This window comes from Enhydra lutris, unplaced genomic scaffold (assembly GCF_002288905.1).
Source record: "Enhydra lutris kenyoni isolate GAN:26980312 unplaced genomic scaffold, ASM228890v2 scaffoldscaffold49, whole genome shotgun sequence".
In the NCBI taxonomy this organism is placed as follows: Eukaryota; Metazoa; Chordata; class Mammalia; order Carnivora; family Mustelidae; genus Enhydra; species Enhydra lutris.
This window is the reverse complement of record NW_019154133.1, coordinates 8,425,603-8,451,521: the sequence shown is the minus strand read 5'-3', so window position 1 is coordinate 8,451,521 and position 25,919 is coordinate 8,425,603. Positions and strand designations below refer to the sequence as shown.

At 34.6% G+C, this 25,919-nt stretch overlaps 1 pseudogene; it reads right to left on the bottom strand.

The window, feature by feature from the left end:
- Positions 1-5,307: 5,307 nt before the first annotated feature.
- LOC111156786 lies at positions 5,308-25,653 on the bottom strand (annotated as a pseudogene).
- Positions 25,654-25,919: the final 266 nt, after the last annotated feature.

Sequence of the window (25,919 nt, the reverse complement as noted above, 5' to 3'; positions counted from 1 at the left end):
GCACCAACTAGGATAATTTACATGTGTTGTTTCATTTAATCCTTGGGTTAAGTACTATAATTTTATATCACCATTTAATTTTATAACAGCTTACAGAGTTTCCTGAAACATACTAATTTTTACAGCAAGCTTATGAAGAGGACACTATTCATATCCTTATTTTAATGATAAGCCTAGAATCAATTTATTAGCTAGGTTAATTTTCAGTAACTGAAGATGACTATGCCAATTTAGTCTCAGCTTCTTTGTTTTACAGGGGGACCAACCTTTACAGGAGTGATGATGAGTAATTTAGAGGGTGCAGGCGAAGCATTTATTGGCACAGTGGCTGCAGTGAGTACTCACTCAAGAGAAGTTTACCGTGATTTTTCATTGAGGGTAAATGGTTTGCTCCATGACACAAAACCAGAATGTGGTGGGATTTAAACTCAAAGCAATTCTTCCATTTCCAAGCACTTTAAACACTCTGCCTCTTGAATGAAAAGACTAGCATCAATAAGAATTGCATTGTCTTATTCTTCCTGAGTATGCACACAGATGTATACATGCCCACATCACCATCTGCCACTTCTCCCACGTGCCTTCATGCTTTCTTTCCTACTATTTTTATGCAATCATTTAGACACCTTTTGCTGTAGACAGTGTAATAGTCTCCTGAAGACGTCTACATCCTAATCCTTGAAACTTGTGAATATGTTATGTTACATGATAAAAGTGACATTGCAGATATGTTTAGGATCTTTGAGATGAGAAGATTATTTTGTATTATCCAAGCAATGCCGAGTGTTAGGCATAGGTGTCCTTAGGAGAGGGGTGGCAGTATCAGACTTGGAGAAGCAGAGGAGTGATGGGACTATGAGCTGTGGAGTGCAGATAACCTCTAGACACCGGTAAAAGGCAAGGAAGAAGATTCTCCCCTGGAGTTTCCAGGAAGAACACAGCTTTGCTGCCAACTTGAGTTTAATCCTGTAAAACTGATTTTGGACTTCTGACCTCCAGACCTGTAAAATAAGAAATTAAGTTTGTGGTAATTTTTTACAACAGCAATAGGAAACTAATACATCTTCCTTCTTTTTATTCTTTTGTACCATACTTCTCTCTACTAATCCACTCAAGTACTTTGGCATTAATGGCCAGGTAATTATTAACATTTGAAATAACAGCAAACATTTGTTTTTCATTTTTTGCTTATGTCATCCCATTGAATGTTCATGTGGCAGTGGTACAGATGTCAGCAGCCTGGGTATCTCTAAACTCTCTGATCTTCTGGAATTACCCTTTCTTTTAATATTTGAAATAAATTAGCTATGGAATACAATCCTGGTAATTTAAAAAATAAAGAATTCTCTTCAATATTCTTATGGGTTATCAGGGAATTTCATTTATTTAATTATCTTTTGCATTAAGTGCTTGTTTGTTGCTGAATTATTAATTTCCTCTTTAAAATCTTGCTCTCTGAGTAGAATGGTGGTTGCCAGAGGTTAGGGGATGAGGGAAATGGGGAGATGTTGGTCAAAGGGTACAAACATTGTAGTTACAAGATGAATAAGTTCTGAGGATCTAATGTATAGCGTGATGACTGTAGTTAATGAAACTATTAGATACTTGAATTGCTAGAAGAGTATATGTTAAATGTTCTTACCACACACAAAAATGGTAAGTATGTGAGGGGACGGATGTATTAACTAACATAATTGTGATAGTCACTTTATAGCATATACATGTATCAAATAATCTGTTTGTATACATTAAACTTAATTATATTTCAATAACACTGAAGAAAATTTCACTCCCAGGGGTTACAGTTCTTTTCTCTCTGGGCTATGTGAAAATAAATGTGAGACAAAGAACTCCCTTTGTTCCTAGTCACTATCTATTTGTTTATCTGGAAAGTAACTTAGCAATAACATAACAGAACTTCCCCAAAGATTGGAGTAAACAGAGAGGGTTGACATTACAAGCCAGAAATGTATAAAATATTTAATATTAGTGTGTTGATTGCAAAATGTCTTTGCTTGCTTCCAACTTTGGGTCTTTGATTGTACCCCTCATGTTTCTTCCTGGATTCCCTCCTTTTTCATCTACTCTGCCACTGTCCTTTAAACAATTATTTTTTTCTCATTTAGAATTTGTCAAAACTTTCTTACAACCAATTCCAAGGAAAGTAGTTTGTTTCCAAACTCCCAACACAAAGAGAGGATCAGTTTGAAGGAGTATCTCAAAAGGCCAGAGTTGGGAAAGTGTTTATATGGGGCTTTGAGGGTTGGAGTCTTAGTTACTGGATGGCAGTAGGGCAGAAGTTAGGAAGAAAAATCTTATAAATGAAGGGATTTGATGGAACAGCCAGTGGTCTTATATTTGGAACATGTGCATCCTTATAGGGTTACTCTTAAATCAGTTGATTTTGGTTGTTCTTATACTGGAACAGAGAAGATTTGAAGTAGCTGGTCTTAAATTTAACTCTTAACTTTCTACTACAAACTATTTCACAGGCTATTTTGTACATTCAAAAAACAAATCTTATAGGGACTTTCTAAAACAAAAAGCACTTCTCTTTGGTTTTCCACACTTTGTTGGCATAAAGCATTCCCAGAAGCCTTAAAATGAAAGCTTTTTCTAAAATAAGTAAATTCTTAGAAATGGTATCATTCTCTCAGGCTCTGTTAGGCATAAAAATATGCCAGTCAATTGGAAGCCAGAATCAAGAGTAAGTTTCTTTTGTTTAAAATCACGTATACTGTGATAGTATAAAGGGGTTTTATTGTCTTTTTTACTCTCATTTTTAAGGTAAGGAAACTAATGCTTATAGACGATAAGTAACTTGCCTGAGGTGTATGATATCTCTGTACTATCAGGGCTATGATTTGTTGGGAATTTCCTATGAGAAAGCACACAACATGTGAGACTCTTGCACACTCTTATTCCCTCACACTCTGGGCTTTAGAACTTTTTTTAGTAGGTAAAACATACTATGATTTATGGATTTTGTTAATGTCTTTGTCAGAACAAAAGAACAATTAATAATAATTCTGAAGTATAAAAGTTTTCAGTATAAAATGCTTCCTAGAATGAATTCCCCTTTTACTTTGGAGGAGAGCAGAAGTATCTGTTTGCCATATTTATAAGGGGTTCATGAAAAATCTTGAGAACTTTTCTCTGTTCATCCATTCTCCTCATCCTCTGTCTCACCCAGGATCTGTCTATGCTGCACCCCAGTGCTTAAAAAAGAAACAAGTTTAGGAGCAGTATTTTCTCTCTCTCTCTCTCTGTCGGACCAGCCTCTTTGTCTATAAAGTCAGCTGCAATATGACAAACTCCTTTACTGAATGTTTATATTATGATTGGCACTGTGCTGAAATGTGGTTTCTTTACATGTGTTCTTGCCCCATCTGAATGGGTGTGCAAGTAAATATAATACATTATCAAACAGAACACAACTATCTAGCTGATCAAGAATGCATGCAGAATACAAAGAATGTCAGAATTTTGTTATTCTTCCAATAAGATTTCCTTTAGACCTACTTGGTGATAAATATCTAGACATCCATTATGATGGAGGGGGGAGACTGACTTTCGTGTCTGATAGAGGGAAATAATCTTACTTCTTTCTATTATAGGAGGAAAAAAGGAGTCTTCTGTGCAGAGGGCCTTTTTCTTGCTAATATTGATCACCTCTCATACATCATAACCAAACAGAATTGAGGATAGAAGTGAAGGGTACACAGCAAGGGATCCTGTTCTGCTATACCAATACAGTCACATTTACTACTTATGAAACTCTACGAGATAGTTATTTTTTACACTTTTTTCCATTTTATTTTATTCTATTTCTTTTCAGTGTTCCAGCATTTGTTGTTTATTCACCACACCCAGTGCTCCATGCAATACATGCCCTCCATAATACCCACCACCAGGCTCACCCAACCCTCCATCCCCCCTCCCCTCCAAAACCCTCAGTTTGTTTCTCAGAGTCCACAGGGAGTGAGAAGTGAGTTGGGGGAAATTGGAGGGGGAGACAAAGCACAAGTTAGGTATTTTTAAAAATTATTTTTATAAATGTGGACCCTGTTCCAATTTGACAATTAATTTGTCAGAGGTAGTAGAACTTGAAATTAAATTTGGAGTTGTATCCAGTTAGGTTAAGTAAACTGTCCTAAGTTGGTATGCTTGGGTTGACTTTGGAACCAACTCAGTTTAGTATAAATCCAAACACTAGGTTTATGTCCATTATACTCTGCCACCCCTTCTATATATTTTAAGAGGAGTTATCACCTGGTTGGTTTCTTTAATATTTACCACTGTGCTAAAAAAAAAAAAAATACCACTAAGCTTATTGGAATCCAAGTGTTTTACGGTTTCTCTTTTCTATAATGTTTAGTAATGACTCATATTAATCTAGTAATTATGTGAAAGTATAAAGATCAGAAGACCAAAATTAACGGAAGTAAATTTTTTCAGATAAATTATTATTTGTCTACTAATTTTCTTTTAGGTCAAACTACTTTCTTACATGCTAATTTTCCTGGGTTGCAATGCCCTGTGTTATCTGTTATCATACTTCCAATTTCTCTTTGAATTCACACATCTCCAGTTTTTTTGGGGGGGAATGTAATGAGAGTCATACAGTGGTCAGAGGAAGGGAAAAAAGTGCTCTGGTTTCGCTGATGACATGAATCAGTTCCTGGTACATAGCAGATAATCAAAGGCTTATTGAAACTTAAAATGAATCATTATTTAAATCAGCATGTAAAATGAATCATTATTTTTTAAAAATCTGTTAATTTTCAAGATTGAAAGACTGCTGTCTTTAGTCATTTTTAAAGGTGGCTTTTCCTGTTTGAAAACTCAGGAAGGTAATATTGTTTCTGAAGTTAAAATTTAGTCACTCATGAAGTGGAAATTACCATGTAAATTATGTAGGTCGTGTAAACATTGTTTCTGGCTTTCAGAAAATATTGAGGACTTCACCATTTCCAATTGGAAAATAAAGCCAAGTAAATGGAAGTCAGGAGAGATGATTATAAAAAACACAGTGTTCCCTTCAGCTGGCTTCTCTCTGTGTTTACTTATTATAGACATTATATTTACTGAACAATTAAAGCAAGGAAAATTGTCATCAGGAAACCTCCTGGACATTCTCGTAACTGCTCATTGAATCCAGGAGATGTGATTATTAACATCATTACCTAAGAGACAAGACAACCTGAAGTTTACATATGTTTATGAAAAGATGTTTAGCTTTATTTAGTAAATAAGGAATTACTATTTTCTAGTAGTGAATACATATGTATGTCACTAAAAAGTTAACTAGTGTTTTCTGCCTGCCTGCATTAAAACAATAAGGGCAATAGCATGTCTCTGTTTCCTTAGTCTCGTGTTTCTTCATTTTAGTAATGTATTAAAGCAAAGATGGTAGGACCCTGTCCCTGGAGAATCTAATTCAGTAAATCTGAGTTTACATACTTTTCTACATATTTTATTTTATAAAAATAAAGAAAAAAACCAAGAGCTCACCTAGAGAGTAATCAGATACAAGAAAATTTAGTATACTTTTCACTAAACCAGTGGTTGACCACCTTTTAAGAGAGGTGTGTTATGGTTTTAGCCTGAGGATGGTTTATTTGTTTATTCACCAACTTGAGGAAGAAGAGGCAACCAAACTGGGTCTTGACAGAAATTAAAGAATATGTGATCATCAATACTCTTAATGATAGTAGTTGTCTTAAAATAGAAAGGTGTGTGGGTGGTACCATATATTACCCCCTCCACCATCCCCATGCTGTCTTTGGCTGTACATCACAGGGCCTTTGATCACTGCATTGAATCCTAGAATATAAGTGGAACTGTGGGAGATTTTATGTTGAAAAGTTTAAAGGCACCATGGTTTCAATTTAATGTCTTTTTTTTTTTTTTTTTAAAGAAATGACATGTGGGGCGCCTGGGTGGCTCAGTGGGTTAAGCCTCTGCCTTCAGGTCAGGTCATGATCCCAGGGTCCTGGGATCGAGCCCCACATCGGGCTCTCTGCTCAGCGGGGAACCTGCCTCCCCCTCCCTCTCTGCCTGCCTCTCTGCCTACTTGTGATCTCTGTCTGTCAAATAAATAAATAAATAAATCTAAAAAAAAAAAAAAGAAAAAAAATGACATGCTACATAACAGTGATGAAAAGTTTAGTGGGGTATCGGATTAGTTTTGAAAACCTAGCCCTTGATAACTCTTACTTGGAATGCCCTTCCAGGCCTGTCGAGGTATACTAACACTGGCACAAAAGGGTTGGATAGTTTATTTTCACTTAAATTCAAAGAAGGTCATTGTCATGACATGCATGTCCTAATAATTGAATCTTTCACAAAGTGTATTCATGATAATCTGTCATTTGATAAATTCATAAATGTAAGAATGAATGGAGAAATTAAATGTATTATATTTCTCTCGCTCTCTCTTTGATTTGCTTTCTCTGTAATTTTTTCTTATTATTCCAATAGTATGCATATGGCTAAATCAAGCACTGATTTAAAAACGGACCATGTCATTTTGAGCCAAACTTCCTGCAAAATAATAACTGAGTTTTTATTTGTGATATAAGTAAATAAACCATCCTTAGGCTACACCCATAACACAGCTCTCTTAAATGGTGGCCAGCTGCTGGTTAGTGAGTAGTGTACTTAATTCTCTTGTTTTGATTACCTGCCAGGTGAGCCTTTTTTATTTCTTGTTAAGTAAAGTACAGATGTGGAAAAGTGTACATGTTAAAAATATACAGCTCAATTAACTCAGTAAGCAATTTTAAGACCTGTTTGAATTGTATTGTAGCTACTAAGTTTATACTTACCTTCTTGAAAGATCTGCAGATTGCCATGTTCTTTTGCATATATTACAATAAACCTTTAACATGTAAGATTATTATTATATATAATAATGTGTTATTATTATTACATTTCTATAGATGAGGAAACAAATTCAGAGAGTTAACATTTTATGTCCAAATTCCCATAGCTAGTAGGTGGAAGAAATAGTACTCAAATCTAGGTTTTCTTGTTCAAAGTCACATGGCTGTTTTTCCTTAATGCTGTCTTTGTGAGGTAGATGCCATAGCACACTGCCCAGATCTGTCCCTTCCCCCTTTCAGAACAAAACCACTCATTTCCCCAGTTGCTGAGAGTGTTGGTGGGTGACAGCTCTCAAATGAGTCAGCAAGTTTTCTTTAGGAATTGCCCTAATCCAAGAAGACTACTTCCTAGCCATGACTGCACCCTTTGGGAAGATGTCAGTTCACATCCAGTTACTAGTTGATGGAGGGGTCTGTCACTCTTCATAGTTCTGAACAACTCATAAAAACCATTCTAGTTCTAGAGCTTTCCTGGCATGATTGTTGATGCCTTTGTTGAATATGCATCACAGTTTACCTTCCTTCACTGCCCAGTCCAGGTGTTGATCCAGAAAACACCAGCGCATGAACTAATTATGTGCAAATTGCTGTTTTAGAGTCTGCCTTCCCAGAAACACAGGTGAACTTTCTTTGTAGTGTTCTTTTCTTTTTTAAGGTACTTTATGCCTCCTTAGAACTGTATGCATTCAGTCAACAAAAATTGAGTGCCCATGTAACAGTCAGAAGTGGATTAAAAACAGGAACCACTTTATTTTCAGCAAAAGTAGATTTTATATAAGGAATTTGGTTTTTCCAAACCATTCAAATGACTGGGCCTCCATAACTGATTGCCATATCTGCCACAATCAAAAAGATGGTAATCAAGTCATCACGTTGTACACCTTGAATATGTATAATTTTTATTTAAAAAAATCTTTTTAAAGAGAGGAGATGGAGAATCAGAAAGATATGTTTACTTGATGAGTGTAGATCTTAGCACTTTAGCTGCCATTCCAAGAACAGACAACAACTTCTAGAACCTAGTTTCCAAAGCCTCATTAGACCTAATAGATTTGCACCAGCAAAATGGATGCCTTGTACAGGCTCTGCTTCTTTCCACATTTAACATAGTTCCACATGTGAATAGATGCATGTGTATGATTCAAGAATATAAGTCACCTGTGGAAACTTACCTGGACGCTGTTCAGGAGAAGGTTATTTTTTTTCGCTTTCTGGCCTTTGCAATATAGTAAATCTCCCCAGAAGGAAGTTGAGATAGGTGAATCATGAGCCAGTCCTTGCCTTCACCAGGCTTATATTTTAGAGAAAATGTAAAACAAAAAACAAAAACAAGAACAAAACAAAAAAACAGGTATGGCATACAGTAACACTCTCAGATGCTGTTATTAGAAGATCAGCAAACTTTAATAATGAAAAATGTGTTTGGAAACAGCACAGTTTGTTGCCTATAGGAATTTTTTTCCTGAGAAAAACGATGTTTTATTATCTTGACTATAAAATATAATTATTTTTTATAAAAGTTTATATGTGATCATCTTTAAAGTACCAAAAAGCCAAATACAAATAAAGCATAGAAAATTATTTGAATCAAAAAAGTTCTGACATAAATCTACATGTTATAGGTAATCATAGTAAGAATCATTGCAATAATTACCCAAAGTAATATTCAAGTTAACAAAGAATATGCCCAACATCATTAGCCATCAGGGAAATACAAATCAAAACCACAATGAGATACCACCTTGCATCAGGTAGAATGGGAAAAATTAACAAAACAGGAAACTACAAATATTGGTGAGGATATGGAGAAAGGGGATCCCTCTAACACTGTTGGTGGGAATGCAATCTGGTACAGTCACTCTGGAAAACAGTATGGAGGTTTCTCAAGATGTTAAAAATATAGCTACCCTATGACCCAGCAATTGCACTACTGGGTATTTACCCTGAAGATATAGATGCAGTGAAAAGAAGGAGCACATGTACCCCAATGTTCATAGCAGCAATGTCCACAATAGCCAGACTCTGGAAAGAGCAGAGATGCCCTTCAACAGATGAATGGGTAAAGAAGATGTGGTACATATAAACAATGGAATATTATTCGGCCATCAGAAAGGATGAATTCCCACCATTTGCACTGACATGGATGAAACTGTAGGGGATTATGCTAAGTGAAGTAAGTCAAGCAGAGAAAGACAATTATCGTATGGTTTCACTCATATGTGGAACATAGCAGTAGTGTAGAGGACCACAGGGGAAGGGAGGGAAATCTGAAGGGGAAGAAATCAGAGAGGGAGATGAACCATGACAGACTATGGGCCCTGGGAAAGGAACTGAGAGTCTCAGAAGGGAGGGAGTAGGAAGATGGTGTAACAGGGTGATGGTATTAAGGAGGGCATATGTTGTGATGAGCACGGGGGATTATACGTAACTAATGAATCATTGAACACTACATCAGAAACAAATGATGTAGTATATGTTGGCTAACTGAACATCATAATAATAAAAAAAAATTAACAAAGAGATGTTTGGTCTTAAATTTAAATTCACATGTATAGTATATTTGTAATAATAGATCAGCATGAAAGTATATCTGCATTTTTTAACAGTAAAAGTAGGTAAGTTGGCAAATGCTGTATTCCTCAATGAAATGAGAAAACAGATCAAGGATAAAATGTTGGATAGTCTTATCAACCAGGCCACCTTTCAGGATAAATTTTCAGGGTAGCGTTCTGCACATGTAACTGAATTGATTATTCTAGAGCCAGTATTTTTATTTACTGAGTTTGCAGATAAAAATGTAATGAATAATTATATGTCAGGATTGGTAGGAATACCAAATGTTATTTCACAACTGCCACTATGTATTCTTTTCTGACACAGCCTACAGAGATCCAGGCTTTCTCTGTTTGAATTGATTCATTTCCTTTCATTGACGAGCTTCTTTCATGATGTGCTGTTCCTGAATCTGGCTGTAGATAGATTTTGATAGATATTTGTGACAAACCATGCATTTTTTATGAGGATGATGTTGACATGTCTCCTTCAGTTTCTGGTTATAATCATTGGCTGCTTTTTCTCGTGATGTAAGCATACCCACTTTTTCAGAAGCATTAGCATTCCGTGGACCAATGTTCATTTCATCAGATCCACACATAATATATTTGCTGTTAGATGTCCCATTTTACTGTAACCCATGTTACATTCTTTTTTTGTGTGATAGACTTCCCTGCTTCTATTTTTTTCTGCAGGAAAGATTCAAATAGATTTGTCAAAACTAGCAGACACAAACTCTTTCCTAGTGGGAGAGTGATCCACATCAAGCACCATACATACATGATCCACATGACCAAGAGTGTTCAGTGTATGCATATCAGAAGTATGTAAGTTGTGACATTCATTTGCTGCAGTAAAAATGAAAGCTTCCATAGGGTTCCGACAAATTGTATTTGTTCTTATCTTTAAGATGACCTTTTTCAGAGGAGTAGCTTGTTTCATATCATAAAGCACTGTATTCCTGTCAGAAGCACAACTTCCCAAGAGAAATGTCTCAATTGGGTTTCATTTAACACTATTTAAACTGTTGCATCCCCAGGTCATTGAACATATAAGATTGGTTCTTTGCTCATTCCAAATGTCTCCTTGGTGTCCACATGTGGAAAAAACAGCTTCTTTCCTGTGATGATCAATTCCTGTATTTACTCCCTTTCCTAATATTGTATGTGGTGGTTGGTTCCTCCTCTTCTCCATAGCGTGGTCCATCTATTTTCCACTACGTCACAGTTTTGTCATTGACAGCAGAAAAAAAAAATCCCACATAAATGAGTACATATTCTTCATTCAAAACCCCTCATATGTTTACATTGTACAGATACATTTTCATTGGTCAAGTTCCAAATTCTAACCTCCCCATCACATGCTCCAGAAAGGACAGTAGCCAGGCTCTTTGGCTGCTTTGCCCAGTGTTGACTTCATCTTGGTGACCGTCCGGGGAAGCTAGGAATGGTTTTCAAATACCCGTTCCAGTTTGGTAGCATTTAAAGCTCTTACAGATTTTCATAGGACCTTACAAGAACGTAAGGTAGGATCATAGTTTCTTGGAACTGGTGATGTAGATGCAAATCTTCTTTGCTTCCTGAAAGTTCTGAATCCTCAGAACTTTCTGAATCCTCAATCACTCTGCCTTTTCTGGTTCCTGTAGTTTTCCATTAATCTTTACTATTGTCATGGCAGTACTAAAAAGAACCTCAGAAAATCTCCTAGGTTCCAAACATAGGAACCCCCTTGTTCCCACCATGCCAGCAACCGATTTCCCTTGGTAATTGGAATCCGTCAGTATATTCCTTACCAGAATTTATATTATAGTGCCAATGTAATATAGTTCCTGAAATATACCATTCAGGAGTCATTGCATGAATTGATTTGGGATCCTGAAAGACAGTGTGAGTTTAGATATCTGCTACCACTTTTGAAAGAATTCTACTGGACTCAGCAAAACTGATCCATTAAGTTTGGAATATTCATGTTGTGAAAATTAAACTTGATTAAGGCTTGACCTAACTCAGACTCTCCAGATTTTAGATGTGAATAGGTTAACACTGAAGAGTACAAAATATGGATTATAGTATCCAAGGGGTTCCTATTTTGGCAAAGGAAAGGAGATCTTTTGGCTGAGTGAACCTGAACAAATAATACAAAATTGAGTATAGAACACTGATGCTTAAACTGTTCTTAAACTTTGAGAATCTAGTAAAAGCTATAAACACATATTCCAGACATGCAGAAGTATACACAGATATGCAAATACAAAATACTTTACAAATATCAGCTGATTAATAGACCCTTTGAGCTTCTGTGGTCTCTTAAAGTCCTTGAGTCTTGGCTTAAGAAGTTCTAGTCTACAATCACATTCTCTCTTAAATTTCTGAGAATTTTGAGTTTTCAGTTCTCAAAAAGTGCTAATATATGTACATGCATGACACACATATAGCATACATGTATACATATATCATGTGTATATGTATATCATATATATATAAAATGAAATATATCCTATCATGATAGCAAAGCAATGTAGCCTACTTAAGTCAGTTGTCTCAAAAATCGTTACTATGCACCCCATCAGTAACACATTTTTGAGACTATTCTACTACCCAGTTTTCCAGAGGCTAGAAAATTACTCCATTTGTTTCTCTGTTCACCTCTGTCACACAGTAATAAAATATAAGCAGATTACTTAATACCAAGTGAGTAGTGGTATGATCTTGAACAAGTCATGGATCTTTGTTAGTCATGTCTTCATCTATAAATTTTCTTTGTAATTCGATTTATCTTGTTCAGTGCTAAAATTTTATAATTCTTTAAGTTGATGCTAGAATATAGGATTGTATTTATTGAATTGTCTTTGATATACAAAGACAATACAAGGATCAGAGGAGGTCCTGGTATCTACATTATGCCTCAACAATATGAAATACTAAACTGAAATAAGAGAAATTTCTTATGCCCTAATTCCAATTCACAATATGAATGAATGAATGTGCTTCCCTTTAGGAACATGTATTACCTCTTTAACCCATGATAATGAAGCTATCATGGGGTTGTGTATGACCTGAGTCCCAGGGTGCTCAGAACAGCATGGGTAATGATAATGACCCTAGGGCCTGATCTGTTTGTCTTTCATCCTAAATTTGCTAAAGGAATGGGGTGAGTGAGGGACTGAAATAGAATGGCTGTGGTTAAATGTGCAGGGGCCTCAAAGACACTGATTAGCCAGGAAAGTAGTAATAATCAGAGTAACCATAATAAAGCTATCTCAGGACATGAGTAATAGTGTGCAAAGCTAAAGAGTATCTCTGCCTGCATCTAGGGAGTAGATTTAGAAAACTTGGTTTATTTTATTATTATTATGGATAGAGTGCTTAAAACTAAAATGCTAGGTCCCCAATCCAAGGGGAGGTTGCTGGAATGAGGAATAGTTTGACATTTGATAACAGGGCAAGCTGTTTAAGTGGGAGGCAGCACTGATGGCTTTATAATTTGCTCTTTCGTTTATGTGTTTGGCTTCTGCTGCAACCAGCTGGCATGAAGGATCTCTCTGGTGTTTTGAATCAAGAAGGGAATAAAACACACTCAGGCTTCACTACAGATAACCTGAACATTTTGAATTTGGTTCATGGCAAGAGAAATGTGTACTTTGGATTTATTTTTTAATAGTGGTGGTATGTTGGCTGAACTGATCTCCTTTATGACTTGAGAAATTATTTATGCAGTAGTGCCTGGATTTAAGAAAGGCAATATATACTTATGGAAGGAAATGTTTATCTCATCTGAAAACAATTGACATCTATGAACAATGGCTGCTTATATCTTTTGGCAAGTAATAGAAAATTGTTGAATTTTGGATGCAGGATTAGCAGTGGTTTTTCCTCTTAGCCTTACCTTGATCTGTTTATATTGGATTTGTTACTTGAATTTAGTCATTGTTATACAATTATGAAAAAAGAAAATATTTTATGCCTTTTGTCTTTGAACTGATCTCCGCTTTTTAATTTTCTAAGAATGTGTGATGCGTAACAAATTGTGTGTGTGTGTGTATGATCTTAAGGGTACATTTCAATTATTTTTATCTGTTAATTACACCTTTTAACTATCACCCAGATCAAGATATACAATAGTATTAGAAGATTCCTTTATACTCTTCTGTGATCTGGCTGAACACCGTCAATATTATTCTGCTTGGCCAGCTCACTTTGGCTTGGCTCCTCCTACATTCCCAAAGAGAACAGTTGTTATGACTTCTATCACACAGATTGGTTTTGCCTATTGGAGACAGTTATATAAATGTAATCATATAGTATTTTTATATATGGGTCTGTTTTCTTTCACTCAGTGCTATGTCTGTGAGGCTGTCCATATTGTTGCTTACAGAAATAGATTGCTCATACTCATGGCCATGCAATATTCCATTTAGAAGATCAGTATTCTAAAATTACATAAGTTCTTCTATTCACAGATATTTGGGTTGTTTCCAGTATTTCACTATGTCTAATAATGATATTATTAATTTTTTGACATATCCTTCAGTGAACATATATATTCAAATTTACAATATTCAAAAGTGAATTTATTGTGTTATAAGATATTAGTATATTTTGTTTTAGGAGATACACTGATAGCTTTCCAAAAACATTGTACTTATTCATATTCTTACTACAGTACTTGCCCCCCGTGTTTCTGGCAAATGTATAGTGGTGTCATTGTGTGTGTGTGTGTGTGTGTGTATTTTATATAATCTTTTTTTTGAAGACTTTAATTTGTTTAAAACTTAACAGTTTTAGTTTCATGATAAACCAAGAAGAAGGTACAGAGATTTCCCATATGTCCCCTCCCCCCACCCATGCATGGCTTCCCCTATTACCAACATTACCCACCAGTGGTAACTTTATTAGTATGGAAGACCTGCATTGACACATCATAATCACCCAAAGGCCATAGTTTACATTAAGTTTCACTCTTCTTGTTGTACATTCTGTGGATTTGGACAAATGTGTAATGACATCATTATAATATGATACAGGGTATTTTCACCGCCCTAAAAATCCTCTGTGCTCTATTTATCCCATCCCCTGCCCACAATGATCCAGTTATCTTTTTACTGTTTCCACATTTTTTTCTGTCCAGAATGTTATGTAGTTGGAATCATAGAATATGTAGCCTTTTCACACTTTCACTTAACAATATTCATTTAAGTTTCCTTCTTGTCTGTTCATGGTTTGATAGCTCATTTCATGTTAGAACTGAATAATATTCTATTGTTTGGAATCTAGAATTCTATAGTTTTCTTTTTTTTTTTTTAAAGAGTTTATTTATTTGACAGAGAGAGATCACAAGCAGGCAGAGAAGGAGAGAGAAAGAGGGAGGGAGGAGGAAGCAGGCTCCCTGCCTAGCAGAGAGCCCAATGCAGGACTCGATCCCAGGACCCTGAGATCATGACCTGAGCTGAAGGCAGAGGCTTAACCCACTGAGCCACCCAGGCAGCCCTAGAATTCTATAATTTTCTATTGTATTCCAGTTTATTAATTCATTCACATACTGAGGGACATATTGGTTGCCTTCAAATTTTGGCAATTCTGGACAAAGCTGCTGTAAACATTTATGTGCAGGATTTTTGTGTGGACATGTTCTCAATTCCCTTGGGTATTTACTAAGAAGAGTGACTGCTGAATCATATGCTAAGAATATGTTAGTTTTGAATGAAGTCACCAAACTATGTCCTAAAGTGTCTGTACCATTTTGAATTTTCACTAGCAAGGAATAAAAGTTCCCATTGCTCCATATTCTTTTTTTTTTTAATATTTTATTTATTTATTTGACAGAGATCACAAGTAGACAGAGAGGCAGGCAGAGAGAGAGAGAGAGGGAAGCAGGCTCCCTGCTGAGCAGAGAGCCCGATGCAGGACTCGAGCCCAGGACCCTGAGATCATGACCTGAGCCGAAGGCAGCGGCTTAACCCATTGAGCCACCCAGGCGCCCCTCCATTGCTCCATATTCTTGACAACATTTGGTGTTGCCAGTGTTCCAAATTTTGTCCATTCTAATAGCTATGTAGTGACATCTCACTGCTACTTTAATTTGTACTTTATTGGTGACATATGATTTTAGAACATCTTTTCATATGCTTACGTACTCTCTGAATATCTTTTTTAGAGAAGGGTCTATTTAGATCTTTGGCCCATTTTAAAATCAGTAGTTCATTTTCTTATTGTTGGGTTTTAAGAGTTCTTTGTATATTTTAGGGGTGCCTGGGTAGCTCAGTTGGTTAAGTGTCAACTCTTAATTTCATCTCCAGTCATGATCTTGGGGGCCTGAGATCAAGCTCTGTGTTGTCAGGCTTTGTGCTCAGTGGGGATTCTTTCTCCTTCTGCCCCTCTACCCCCACTCATGTGGGGGCACTCTCTCTCTCTCAAATAAATAAATCTTTAAGAATAAAAAAAATTCTTTATACAGTTTGGATGTGTCTTTGCAATATTTTCTCCCAGTCTGTGGACTTGTATTCTTATTCTCTTGACATGGACTTTCACAGAAGTTTTAATTTTAATGAAGTCCAGCTTACCAATTATTTCTTTCATGGATTGTGCCTTTGGTGTTATATCTATTAAGTCATCATCATTTCTAAGGTCATCTAGGTTTTCTCCTATGTTATCCTCTAGGAGTTTTATAGTTTTGAATATATGATCCAGTTTGAGTTAATTTTTGTGAAGAGCATAAAGTCTGTCTGAATTATCTAGATTCATTTTTTGATGAATCTAGATTCATTATTCATCAACATGTGTATGTCCAGTTGTTCCATAACAGGAGAAGACTATCTTTGATCTATTTTATTACCTTTGCTGCTTTGCCAAAAATCAATTGACCGTGTTTGTGTGGGTCTATTTTTGGTTTTGCTATTTGGTTCCATTGATCTATCTCTGTTTTTTTTCACTAATAGCACATTGTCTTGATTACTGTAGCTTTATAGTAGGTCTCAAATTCAGGTACTGTCAATCCCCTGACTTTGTTCTTCGATATCACACTAACTATTCTGGTTCTTTTGCTTGTCCATCTAAACTTTAGAATCAGTTTGTCAATATCCACAAAGTAACCTTGCTGAGATTTGATTGGGATTATACTGAATCTGTAGATCAGTTTGGGAAGAACTGATATGTTGACAATACTGAGTCTTCCTATTCATGGACATGGAATACCTTTCCATTTATTTAGTTCTTATTTGATTTCATTTATCAGAAATTTATAGTTTTCCTCTTGTAGACCTTATAAATACTTGTCACACTGTGGTTTTAATTTACATAGCCTCTTTGTGAAATGCCTGTCCAAATTGTTTGCTTACTTTTTTCTGTGGGGTCATCTATCTATGTTTCTTGAGTTGTAGATTTTTTTTATGTAGTCTGTTTATTTTTCCTAAACATTATATGTAATATGTATGTATGTGACTGTGTGTGTGTATAGATATGTATGTGTATATTATATTTTAAACTGTCTTCATGGAGTATTTTGATAAATAGGCACAAATTATTAGTGTTATCTTTGGCTGATGATTTTTGTTTCCTCATTCAGAAAGCTATTATTTTGGTTGTGAAAACATTCACATATATTATCTCCTACAGCCTCTATTGTTTTGTACTTTACATTTAGTTCTACACTTCATCTGGAATCAATTTTGGAGTACTCCAGATATAAAGATTAAGATTTATTAACCCAATTTTTACCCCACTGCCATGCAATGTCACCTTTATCTTAAGTCTGTGGCTGTTTATATAATACTGTTCCTAGATGTTTATTATATGTCATTGGCCAGATTTTCTCTTCATGTGTCAGTATCATAAAAACTTACTTATTATGATTTCTTGGTGATCATGGTGTATGGTAGTGTAAATACTCTGACTTTGTTTTCATTTAAGATCACCTTGCCTCATCTTGACATTTTTGCATTTTGATTTGAATTTTAAAATAAACTTATTAATGTCTATAAAAATAAAGCTTTGACTTTAATTGGGATTGAATTGAATCTATTTAGTTACTCTATGTGATTTGGGAAAGAATTACTGTATTTACAAAATTTAATTAATTTTTTATTTATCTCCTCTTTAATTTTTCTAAGTAATATTTTATAGTTTTATGAGCAAAGATTATACACAATTTTTATTAGATAAATATACAAGGAATTTTATGTGCTTGATGCTAAATTAATACTTTCTTTAAAAATTTTTATTTTCTAATTGTTTTTTATTCAACAGTCATATTATTTTTTAAATATTTTATTTATTGGGGTGCCTGGGTGGCTCAGTGGGTTAAAGCCTCTGCCTTCGGTTCAGGTCATGATCCCCGAGTCTTGGGATCGAGCCCCACATCAGGCTCTCTGCTCAGCAGGGAGCCTGCTTCCTCCTCTCTCTCTGCCTGCCTCTCTGCCTACTTGTGTCTGTCAAATAAATAAATAAAATCTTAAAAAAAAAGATTTTATTTATTTATTTGACAGACAGATAACAAGTAGGCAGAGAGGCAGGCAGAGAGAAGAAGGGAAGCAGGCTTCCCACTGAGCAAAGAGCCCAATGCAGGGCTCGATCCAAGGACCCTAGGATCATGACCTGAGCCGAAGGCAGTGGCCTTAACCCACTGAGCCACCCAGGCACCCCTATTCAACAGTCATATTAAATTTACTTATTGATTCTAATACTTTATGAATGCTTCTATATTTTTTGTGTACATGGTAATACCATTTGCAAACAGGGTCCATTTATTTATTCCTTTCCAAACTTTATAATTTTTATTTCTTTTAATAATATTGCACAGGCTAGGTCATCCAGTGCAAAGTTGGAAAAAGTGATGATATCAGAATTTCTTGTTCCCAGTCTTGATGGGAAATTTTTAATATGTCTTAATTAAATATAATGTATTCTGTAGACATTTGTAGATATTCTTTACCAAATTCAGAAGATTCTCCTCTACTTTTAGTTTGCTAAAAGTTTATCATGCAAGAATATTGACTTTTATAAAAGCTTTTCCTGTATCTGTTGATATTATTATGCCATTTCCCCCCTTTATTCTGTCAGTGTGACGAATTAGATTGATCACTTTCTGAATGTTAAACTTCTCTTCAGATCTAAAATAAACCTTACTTAATGTAGTTATATTATCTGTTTTATGATTTGATTTGCTCACATTTCATTTGAAATTTTCAACTATGTTTTCCAAAAAAAATTTTCTGTAATTTTCCTTTCTCATTATGCCCTTTTAAAATTTTAGAGTAAAGGCTGTGCTGACCCTATAAGGTGAGGTGGAGACTGTTCCTTGTTTTTCTCTTCTATGAACGTGTGTAGAATTATTATTTCTTCCCAAATATGTGGAAGAGTTCAATAGTGAAGTCATCTGGACCAGATTTTGAAGTGTGATTTTTTTAGTATGGAAACAAATAATATATTCAGTTGCTTTTGTAGATAATAGTTCTATTTTGTTTTTCCTACCAGCTTTAACATATTTTATTATTTCCCCCCATCCTAGGGAATGTTGTTTTCATTTCATTTAACTTAAAGAAAAAATAACTTAGAACTGTATTTCATTATACAAAGCAAAACATTTTATAAATTTCATCAGTTACAGCAAATATATTAAATATTATATAATATTAGTAGAATATTTTACCAATAGGTAAACCTTTATATATTAAATATTATATAATATTAGTAGAATATTTTACCAATAGCTAAACCTTTATATACCTCTTTGATCAATTTTTATTTACCAATGAGATGTTAGATTAATTAAAATAAGAATATGGGGGCACCTGGGTGGCTCAGTGGGTTAAAGCCTCTGCCTTTGGCTCAGGTCATGATCCCAGGGTCCTGGGATCGAGCCCCACATCAGGCTCTCTGCTCAGCAGGGAGCCTGCTTCCCCCTCTCTCTCTGCCTGTCTCTCTGCCTACTTGTGATTTCTGTCTATCAAATAAATAAATAAAATCTTTAAAAAAATAAAAATAAAATAAGAATATGTTTGATAAACATTATTGATAATCCATGTCCTCTACATTTCAAAAACCATGAAAGCTACATGTTCCAATAAAACCCCAGTATTTTTGTTTGCTATTAGGTGGTTTTAAGAGTTCTTTTCTAATTCCTTGATCAAAGTTCTTTTTCTTTTTTTGATCATACTTCTTTTTAAGGCTAAAGTGCTTGCTACTGTGAAAGACTTCTTAACAATAATAAATTAATTATTTAGAAAATTCATGTCTTCATTGTCTATATTTCCTTGTCAGTATTTCATAAAATATACTATATCTCTTGCTTCTACCCCAGCTACTGTCTAGAATTTCAGTTAGTTTTTATTACATGTGCATTTATTTTTTTTTCCAAACAGATAAAAACCCACAGAGATTATAAATTTGGTCTCATTTTTTAAGAGAATTAAGACAGATTCCAGCCCCTCCAGAAATATCACCTAAGTTGTAAAATGCCCTCAACACTGTTTACCTTTCTCTCCTTAGAAATGGGTTCAGAGTAGAGCAAACCACAGGTAAACTCACAGGGTTTCAGTAGTGATGGTGACATGAGGTGAGAAATTGTAAGGGCAACGTTCAGGATCTAGGTCAAGAATATTAGTGAGGGCCCCACCAGTTCAAATTTAGGGTAACTTGTATGAAGTCCACAGGCAAGGACTACACAGGCTGTCTTTATTAGGAGTTTGGTTACACAAGCTCTGGGTCAGCTCCCATTCTTTGTGGCTATCCAGGCAGGCCATCTCACCTATTTAGTGTGGCCGGGTAGACCAAGGAAAGCACCAACAACTGGGTGCTTTTCATTGCTAATCCTGGCCTTGACTCACTCCGTGACCTCTCTTAGTGTGTTTCTTCAGCTGGAAAGTGAAGATAATAATAATGAGCTATTTAACAAGGAGTGTTGTGTGGATTAACAGTTAATAACATGTTTCATAAGACAAGGCAGCATTGAGCTTTTAAATACTAATAGAAAGTTTCTCTACACTACAAAGTAAATTAGTGCTTCTCTTGAAGAAAACCCAATATGCCAGAACATGAACATACAAAGCAGTTGAAATAAGGTGAATTTTTACTTGACAGAAGTAACTTCATTTTCTAAAAGAATACAGCTTTCCTTTTGGTATTTGGTTCATCATGCATTTAAAAACTCCATATCTATTCTATTGCTTTAGTGTTTTGTTCTTAAAATACTTATTTTGATGTGATTTGATACTTTTTTTTCTCAAAAATTCAACTAAGAATAAATATATAGCTTGCTACCTGTGTATGTGTGTGTGTGTATGTGTATCAGCTTCATTTATATAAGTTTTTTTGTTAATTCTGTTGCTTCATCATAAAGGATTTTTTAATTACTTGGGGAATTGAATTAAACTTAATGAATTTGAACTTATACATAGCTTTCTAGGACTCTAACATATCACATCTGTTAATCTATCTCCAAAAGCTTAGCATTGAGCCAGCTGTTTATATGCAAAATTATACTTGCCCACTAAATTAATTCTCCACATACTTTATTTCATTTACTTTCTGTTTATTTGCTTTGTTATTCACAAAGATAAGGAAGAATTACAGATATAATTGTAAAAGAACTGTGAACTTACTAAAAGAATATCAAAAGGTGATAATAATTTCTGACCACTAAAAAGTACTTCCTGAATTCTGGAATTATTGTTGGTATTACCAAGACAAAGTCAAATCCAAAAGCCAAAAAAAATTATCCTAGTAGAGGAAAACTTCAAATAGAAAAGTTGAACCCCATGTTTAATAAGTATTGTTAAAATAATCTGGAAAATGGAAAGGAGTGACAAGGAATTTAGTTGAAATTTTGCCTAGGCTGTGACTTAATGTTATCTTATAGTGCTATTAACAATTGTTGTCATTTTATAAATTTTCGGAAATTTTAATGGGAAATTGGGGGGATTTCTACAATGCGCATCTTATTTGATCTTTACAAATAATGTATTTCTGACCTCATTAGTTCATCTGATATTTGTAAGTTTCTTGAGTGATATGAAGAATATATATAATCCTTTTCTTTCTATAGAAGGAAAATGAGATTCTGACAGTTCAGTTATTCATCTTTTTATTTTTACCAAAAAATATTTATGAAACTTTACCCACGGTCACAGAACTAGTTAAAAATTATACTAAAATATTCTTTGTAATGTCTGTCAAGTCCCCCTCACTATGCCATATTGTTTCCATTTTTTACCATCTAGATTATCTTTGCTCATTTTTCAGTCCTTTTGTTCTACTTCTAATTTCTTTCTACCACCTAACTATATACAGATACATACATATAAAGAGAGAGAGAGAAGAGAGAGAGAATTGCCTTATATTGAGTTGATATGGAACTACTTGTTTATTTTTTGTCTGTTCATTATGTCCCACCTAAAATTAGAGATCAATTTTCTATAAACAGCATAAGAGAAGATAAACCATAAAATTATGGGAAATCTATACAGCTTTCATTATACACATGATTAGCCTTTTCAAATAGAGACGTCTTGGGATCAGGCCTTGCAGAAAAGGTCCTACCAGAGCCTATATCTACCAGAGATATAATTTTGAAATTAATTTATGCTGTGAGATAATTCTTAAACTTTTACTAAAAGTAACATTTCACTTTATTAGACATTAAGTACAACTGGTCTTATTCACAACTGTTCTGCCCTACTACCTATATAAGTCTAATTATTTTCAACATTCTTTTGGAATGAGTATATATATAAAATTAAGAAGGTGGGAACTATTAGCAGATGGTCTTCCTCAAGAATCACCACACAGATTTCATCATTGTGATACTGGGCATAGGTGGCTGGGACCATATTCTCTTTATAATTTGAAGTACAGCCCCTGACTAAAAGAATTTGGCCTAAAATGTTGATAATGCCAAAATTAATAGTTGATAAACTCTGGTGAAGCATGAAAGAGATACCAGTACTTCTTCTATTATTTAATGACATTTTTAAAAATAACAAATATTCTTTCATGAGCAAAACTTATTTCTAGGATACCTGGGTGGCTCAGTCATTAAGCGGCTGCCTTCAGCTCAGGTCATAATCCCAGTGTTCTGGGACTGAGCCCCTCATCAGGCTACCTGCTTGGTGGGAGGCCTGCGTCTCCCTCTCCCCCCACCCTGCTTGTGTTCCCTCTCTCACTGTGTCTCTCTCTGTCAAATAAACAAATAATATCATTGAAAAAAAAACTTATTTCTAGATAATCTGATTATCTGAATTTTCTATTAGTTTCTATTATAACTACAGTTGTGGCATAGATATTTGAGGTGATTTCAGTTATAAGGTCATAGGTAGACCAGAGACATATTTTGTTACCTCTAATCAGTGGTCATTTTTGTGCTTTGGTTTGGTAATTGGCATCATTGTAGTGTTGTGGAATTTGGTGTCATGTAATCTAGCACAGTGTCATCTCATAAAAATCAGTCACACTTATACAGTCAACAAGGCAATGTTGCAAACATTACTCTTTGAGATATGATTACATCTGTAAAATGGCTATGATACCTCACTCATAGAATTCCTGAATATTAGAGTTAAAAAAGGTAAAGAACAAAGTACATTAACATACAGCAATCTTCTAAAATATAATTGTATTATTATTATTCACCATAAAAGTTCCCTTAACCTGCTATTAGGATTTTACCTGACGTTTACTCAGATTTCACCAGTTGTTGATACTGTTTTATGATGATACACAAAATCTCAGGAAAAACTGATAGGAATATACTGTTGATATAACAATATAATATTTTAAAGATCTAAATTGTAACATCAAAATAAACATCAGATTATGCTCTATAAGAAAATCATATAAAATGAGAATTGTCATATTTTTTGTTACTTTGGATACTTTGTGTGAGTTGTATATGCCTGTTCCATTATATGCTGGGCTCCTAAGGGCCATGTGTCTACAGTTCATGAAATTTGAGCACTAAATGTCACCCTAGTATCCTTGATTAAATGAACACAATTACACTTTTCATTGTTTACAAACAAATTAGGGCCATTGTTCAAACCTTAAATCAGTTGGATTTCATAGAAACATCTGACATATTATTGTGTCTGTGATATTCTCATGTAAGTGTAATATGCATATTAAGTACTCAAGACACACACACACTCTACACTACTATGAAATTTACCAATGAAGTTTCTCAGTCATGTTGAAAGGCTGACATCAATTGGTTTTAATTTGTCTATATCTCTAAAACCTCAGCTAACACACCTTTCTGGAAAGGTCTCTTTTCTTTAAATAAGGTTCAAGAAGAATTAAGTCTGTTGTGTTATTTTTCTTTGCTAGCTTAATATCTTAAGATTTTCATATTCTAAGGCAGAATGTAAACAAACACACAGGAAAAAAAACACCTACATTAAATAATAAAATAATAAAGAAGAGGGTTCATGTAAAAAATAATATAAATAAATAAATAAATAAATAATAAAATAAATGCCTTCATCAAGACTATTTCTAAGGACCATTTCAACTTTTTTTAAATATAGGGGTGCCTGGGTTAAGCATCTGACTTCAGCTCAGGTCATGATCCTAGGATCATGAACCCTGCGTCAGGCTCCCTGCTCTGTGGGGTCTGCTTGACCTTTTCCTTTTCCCCTCCCCCTGCTCATGCTCTCTCTGATTCTCTCAAGTAAATAAAATATTTAAAAATTTTTAAAAAATAAAATAAATATACATGCCCATTAAAAGCTCACAAGTCCCATTTTACAGTTGAAAAAACAGGCTAAGAGAGACTAATTTATCCAGTATTATACAGCTTGTAACTCAGACCCTGATCTGAGTCCCGACTGTGACTACAGATTTAAGACACTTAATTACTACATGAAACAGTCTTCCATTTTGTTTATCCTTTACTGTGGTACAGACATAACTTTTTTAATCTAAGCAGTAATAGCCATCATTAAAATATTGACTTTGGCATATGCAGAGCTTATTTGGGTACTGATATGATCATGCCAACTATAAAGTAACATGAGACAACTGGAAATGATATCAAAAAATTACTGTCAATTTTTGAAGGTGAACTATATTCTGAAGTATTTATAAAAAGTGAAATTATGAATTATTTGGGATATGCCTTAAAATACTCCAGAAAAATGGGATGGGATGATAAATTAAATACAATTAGCAAAATATTAATAATGGCTACATGGGAGTTTATTGTGTTATTTTTCTAATTTTGTGAATGTTTGAAAAGTTTCATAGTAAAAGTTTAAAAAGGGATATTTATCAGTTGAAGGTACAAGAATCATCTCAAGAAATCACTGTTAAAAAGCAGATGTGGTCAACTTTGTGGCATAGAGCTCTGCACTTTATATATAATGAACTCATCTCATAGAAACAGTGTTTTGGATTTATTAGATTAAAAAGTTCTTACCTTAGGAATTAGAGAGGAATAAATTATTGATTTTAGAACCAGTAAATTGTTTTTTTTTTAAAGATTTTATTTATTTATTTGACAGAGAGAGATCACAAGTAGACAGAGAGGCAGGCAGAGAGAGGGAGGGAAGCAGGCTCCCCGCTGAGCAGAGAGCCCGATGTGGGACTCGATCCCAGGACCCTGAGATCATGACCCGAGCTGAAGGCAGCGGCCTAAACCACTGAGCCACCCAGGCGCCCCAGAACCAGTAAATTTTGATGAGCCAGGGGATGTAAAGAAGGAGGAAGATGATCAGGGTATCTGTCAAGAGAAGACATCTGAATATAAGAGCAGGCAAAGGCACCATGACAGTATCAGTATCTGGAGAAAGCAAATGGACAAAAAGAAAGATTGAAAATGGAAAACGTGGCAATAAATGTTTACTATAATTTTGTTCATGATATATACATGGTCATTTGGAGTATAGCAAAGAAAGACAACTATGCCTTAAGTTATTGATTATTAACTCAATCAAAGACTATATAAGAATAACTCCAAAATATGTTATAGTTAATGAACTACTGGGCAGATCAATTGATACATTTAAAGGAATTCATAATAGGAGCATTCTAAGAGAATGGAGAAGAATGAGATACCTATGGGTAATACCAATATGGAGATAACTAGACATTCAATAGTGAATCTTGTTAGTATCATAATAAATCACATTTCTACTTTTAAGAATGTTTGCTTTGACTAACCTGAACCTTAAAAAAATCACAAAATCTATTATGCAGTGCCGGTCAATGCCCTTTTCAGTTTCAGGCATGATGGAAACTGAGTAAATATGTTTTGAATGAATAAATAAATGAATGAATACATGAATTAGAATTTAAATGATATATACACATATGTGCCAGAAATGCTTAAACTAGTCATTTCAGAGACTAAAAGAATAATTTGGATTTTGTATTTAGTAAAATGTTATTAATTTTAAATGGCTCATGAGAGATCAATTAGTTCATGGAATTTTTAAAGCTAACTCTGAAAAGAGGATAAGTGAAACTCACTACTTTAGTGGATATGTGGTTCTCT